This window comes from Tupaia chinensis, unplaced genomic scaffold (genome assembly GCF_000334495.1).
Source record: "Tupaia chinensis unplaced genomic scaffold, TupChi_1.0 Scaffold147038_1, whole genome shotgun sequence".
NCBI classification, from domain to species: Eukaryota; Metazoa; Chordata; class Mammalia; order Scandentia; family Tupaiidae; genus Tupaia; species Tupaia belangeri.
Genome location: NW_006206889.1, coordinates 1,101,965 through 1,107,570, shown reverse-complemented (window position 1 = coordinate 1,107,570; position 5,606 = coordinate 1,101,965).

The window sequence follows — 5,606 nt, the reverse complement described above, 5'->3', positions numbered from 1 at the left end:
TCAGTACCCACTCTGTGGGCAGCACTGTCTGCTTGGCGCTGAGCTGGCTAGAGTGGCTTGAAGTGTCTGGGTTTTCTTAATCGAGGTGAAATTTACATAACCTAAAATCATTAATTTTAAAATGAGCAACTCAGTGGCATTTAATACGTTCAGAATGTTGGGCAACTGTCGTTTTTATCAAATTTCAAAACATTTTCGTCACCCCTGAAGCAATCTGTCCTCACCCCCTTTTCCGCCTGCCAGGCAACCACTAATCTCTGACTATGGATTTACCTTTTTTGAACATTTCATATAAATACAATTACACAATCTGCAGCCTTATGTGTCTGGTTTATTTCACTTGCATGGTTTTTTAAGGCTCGTCTGTGCTGTAGCATGTATCAGTACTTCATTCCTTTTTATGGCTGAGTAATATTCCATTGTATGGATTTGCTACGATTTGTTTACCTGTTCATGGGAAAACACCTGTTGATAGGCCTTTGGGTTGTTTCCATCTTCTAGCTATTGTAAATATTGTTGCTGTGAACATTTGTGTAGAAGTATTTGTTTGACCACCTGTTTTCATTTTTCTTGGGCATGTACCCAGGACTGGGATTTCTGGGTATGTTGTAGTTCTAGGTTTAATTTGTTTTTAAAGTGTCAAACTATATGTCCCAAAGTGACTGCACTGTTTCACATTGTCACCAATAATTCATAGTTCCAATTTCTTTCCTTTTTTTAGAAAAATGTTTAGTACAGGGTGTGTACTCTCACTGGAGAGACAGAGAGAAAGCGAGAAATCACTCTCCAGGGAGGATGGCCTCGCCATAATCCCTTCTCCCCCATTCTCCTCTAATGATTTTGGTCACACATGCACATGTACCTGGCCCGAGTTTTAAGCCGCCGGGTCCAGGACTCCTATATACAACTACATGGGAATCCATCAATACAACCACTACGCCATCTGCTAGTCCCGGTTCCAATTTTTTAACCAACAGTTGTTATTTTCCTTTTCTTTTTTTTAATGTTGCATGCTAATGAGCGTGAAGTGATATTTCATTATAGTTTCAATTTACATTTTTCTAGTGACTAATGATTTAGTGCATCTTTTCATGTATTTGTCAGTCACTTGTGTATTTTTTTGGGGAAAAGTACCTATTTAAATTGGATTGTCTTTTTGTTGAGTTGCGGAAGTCAAGTCCTTTTTTCTTCTTCTATTTCACTTTCTTGATAGTGTTCTTTGATGCACAATAGTTTTTAATTTGGATGAAGTTGACCTATTTTTTCTTTTTGTTTCTCGTGATTTGGGTGTTGTAACCATCACCAAATCCAAATCTAAGGTCACAAAAATTTACCACTGTGTTTTCTTCTAAGAGTTTATAGACTTGGCTCACTGGTCCGTTCGGAGCTCGTTTTTGTGTGTGGAATGACAGGGAAGTCCATGTCATTCTTTTGCACATGGACACCCATTTGTCAAAGAGATTGTGTTCTCCTCCCCTTGAATGGCCTGGGCACTCTTGTCAGAAGTTAATGGGCAGGCTGGCCTTATAGCACAGCCGTTAAGTGGTGTACAGTGAAAGCCAGACCCCACATAGCCAACCAAGGTTTCAGTTCCGGCCCTGGTAGCTTAAAACACACACTAGGGGGCTGGCAGGTGGCATGGTGGTTAAGGCGTCGGACTCCTACATGGCCAGCCATGATTCGAGTCCCAGACCCGGCAACTTGCTTTCTCACTCTCTTGTCAAATTGAATAATAATACTAAATTGATTAAATTAATAATTCTAAACAACAACAACAAAAAACCCCACACATACCAGGCAAGATCCTGATAGAATGGAGCGTTGGAGGAAAAAGGATTGCCACAAAACCAGATCCCACTGAGGAGTGCTTTCTCATAAACAACAAAGAAAACAACTGACCATGGATGTGTAAGTTCATTTCTGGACTCTAAATCCTAGCCCATTATTTATACGTTCGGCTTTATGCTAGTACCACCGTTTTGGCTACTGTAGGTTTTTAGTAAATTTTAATTGATGAGAGTCCTCAAGCTTTTTTTTTTTCCCCCAATAGTTATGGAAATTAGGATGCATCCTAATGTATTTGTCTTCATATTTCTTGTGCTTGGAATTCTTCAAGCTTCTTGGATTCCAACATATGGCTAATAAAAGTTCCAAAAAAAAAAAAAAATGACTGATGAAATAGTCCACAAGGCCAGTCTGGTGGTTGGGGGAGTCAGAGCTCACATGGCCAACTGCAATTCATATCCTGGCCACTGCAGCTTGAAAAACAAGCACGTGTGCGTGCCCCAGGTCCTGATGGAGAAGTGGAGGAGAAGGGATTGTGGTATGACCACACCTTGTTGGCGGGATGCTTTCTCCCTATCTCTGTCGCTCTGGCAAGTGCATGTGCCCACTGGCAATAATTTTTTTTTAAAAAAGAAATAATTGGGTCCAGCAGGTGGCATGGTGATTAAGGTGCTGGACACTCCCATATGGCCAGCCAGGGTTCAAGTCCTGAATCTGGTGGCTTGCTTTCTCACTTCCTCTCTCTCTCACTCTCAACCTCTGTTTCTCTCTGGTCAAATTAAAAAAAAAGAAAATGAATGAATAAATAAAAATAAAATAATTATTTAAAAAAAGAATTTATAAAACTGCCATAGGACTGGAAAATATGTCCTCACAGGCTGAAAGGCCCACACAGGACCCAGCAAAACAAATGAACAAAGATCCATGCAGAGAACATCATGAAATGTCACCTAGGACGCAAAGACTTCCAGCAAGGGGCGGGAAGAAGGAACCATGGGAGATTTGATAGTATGTGCTTCTTACCACAGTTTTGAAGTATTTTCAGGTTAAGGCAGGCAGGTGGCGTGGTGGTTAAGGCACTGGACTCCACATGGTTCTGATTCTGCGCTTGAGTCCCAGACCTGGTGGCTTGCTTTCTCTCCCTCTCTCTCTGTCTCTCTCTGGTGAGTGCATGAGTCCTGTAGCAAACTGGAAAAAAAAAAAAAAAAGAAGAAGAAGAAGAAAGTTAAATGATTATTTTAAAATTGTTCAGGTTAATTTCACAATTTATATAAAGTCCACATAATGACGTATATATATTTTTCAACAGAAAACTTGACATGTTTTGTTCTGTTAAATATTTCTTCCCTTTGCCTCTTTTACCCACCCTCTACCACCCGCTCTCTACCACCTACTCTCCTCCCTTACAGTGTCTTGTGTCTCACCTATTCTCTCTATTCTCATAGCTTCTGATCTTTCCATTTCTGCCATAGACTGCAGATATTCAGTACAAATTGAGTGGGGACATACAGTGTGTATCTTTCAAAGTCTGACTCACTTTACTCAGTGTTAAGTCTATACTCATCCACTTGAATCAAATGATAAGGTCTCATTGTTTCTTATAGCTGAGTAATATTCCATAGTATTTATATGCCAGTTTTTCAACCTAGTCATTAAATTTTGGAGATTTAGGTTGGTTCCATGTTTTAGCAATTGTGAATAATGATGTAATAAACATGGATGTGCAAGTGTCTTTAAGAGTAAAGAAGTAAAAAAAGAAAAGGTACCAGGAGGCAGAGCAGCTGCATTTCCCAATGGGCAGATGGGAGCTAAACTCATGTTTGAGCTGGGAGTGGTCAGAAATTCAGGGATTCCCCAGTGGGCACAGGAAAGAGCACTCCAGGCCGAAGTCCCTGAGTCAAGGTGGGGTGGGGCAGAGCAGGAGAGCAGATGGGAGGAGCCACAGCTGCTGGTGAGGGTGATGGAGTAGGGCAGCTGCAGTCAGGCTGCAGGAGGAGGTGCTTTTTCTGCAGGGTCTGCAGGCCCTGGCCTCCAGGAGTGCTGGATGCAGAGAGATGCTGAAAATGCACACAGGACACTGCATATGCCCATCCTGCAGTCTGATGGACATGGAGGCGTGGGCGTGTGCAATCCACAACCTCCAGAGCCTCGGTTGCAGGTTACAGAGATGGGAAACTACAATGGACCCTCAGCCGACCTGAAAAATCCTGGCACCTAGAGAGCTATAGAATAAAGGCTGAGATGGCAAGTGCCTATGCCCTGATGCTTTTCTAAATGCCAGAGCCTAGCCTCCCCGTGTTTCTGGTCTCTGGGCATCTTAGCAACTGTCTGAATTGTGCCGGGGCATCGAGCCTGCCTACGGTGGGGGTTGAGTCTCCCTGTGACACTGACAGGGGCCTTTTCCCTGCAGACTGGGATGCCCTTGGTGCTGCAGCATTGGCCTGGATGCCACCCTGACATGTGGGCCCTCCATTGCAATAGAAAGCAATGGGGCAGCAGACAGCAAGGGAGGGAGGCCAGGGACGCGGAGCAATGAGGAATGTGCTTGTTTCCAGGGTCGAGGCGCTCCTCACGGGGAGCCCAAAGCCAGAGCCTCCTACCTTTCCAGTACCCCAGTTCTCCCCGGGCCCCTGATTTGTTACCAGCATTGAAGCCCCGGAGAGGAGCTTTCTCAGGACTCATGGAAAACCTCCATATCCCATTCTGCAGCCAGTGAGCCAGGGGAGGGCTGGCAGAGGATGGGGGATAGGGTGGCTTCGCCCTGACAGATTCCTAAAGGTCAGTGATGGGATGGAGGATGTAGACTCTTGGCAGGGAAAGACCACGTCCACTCTTCCAGGAAGCTGCACTGCTGTTCTCGGGACGTGGATGGGCTTCGAAGTTGGAGCCATCACAGGCCTCCCTGACCCGTGCGCTCTTGGCCTAGTGGACGGCAGGCCTGTGCACAGCACGTCGGTCCGTAATAAATGCTGTGTGTGGCTGCATCGGGGATGAAGCTGGGGGAAGCAGGGTTAGAAGCAGAAGAGAAGAGCATGGAGAAGACCCAGGCCAGGCACTTGGAATGAGACTACAAGGTGAGGGGCAGACTAGCCCCTCTGGACCTTGGCTGAGCAGGGAAAGCAGAAGAGAGGAGTCTAAGTGGGGGTTCCGGTCAAGCCCACGGAGGGAAGTGGGCAGGCAGGGATGTCCCGGCACCCTCAGGGGACCCCATGCACCCGGTGCTGGATGGTAGGTGAAATGTCTCAGGTCTGGCTTCTATAAACCATTTCAGGGTCCTGACCCTGGCTTGATGATTTGACCTACTTTAGGCCCTAGGAAAAATGCAGACTCCAAAATTCTCAAAAACATCTTCCAGTGTGCCATTAATTAGTCACGGTCTCTGCCCAGCAATCCTGGGGCCACACATCTTTCACCCCCCTCCTCATTTTCCACGGCTCTCTTGCAAGAGTCTGACCACTGCAGTCACAGCAGCGAGCCAGGACAAGGGCCACACAGGAAACACAGGGGAGAGATTGAGGCCAGCTGATTCCACACAGTCAAAATGGGAGCCTTACAAAGTTTCCTAAGAGCAAAATCAAAACGACGCTGCAAGGTCAGCGGTAACACCTCCAGGCACGGCGGCCTCCTGGCCCTCACCCCGCGTGGCCACAGCCACTCGTACCTGCTGAGCAGTGTGACGGGCCTGAGAGCTGCTTGTGAGCTACAAGGACAAGCCCTGCTCTGGAGCAGGCGCTTGTGACAAGAGTCCCTCCCAGAGGCCAGGGCTGCTGCACACTCTATAGCCACCTCCTGCAGGCCTTGGTGGGCTCCGGGCCAGCTCG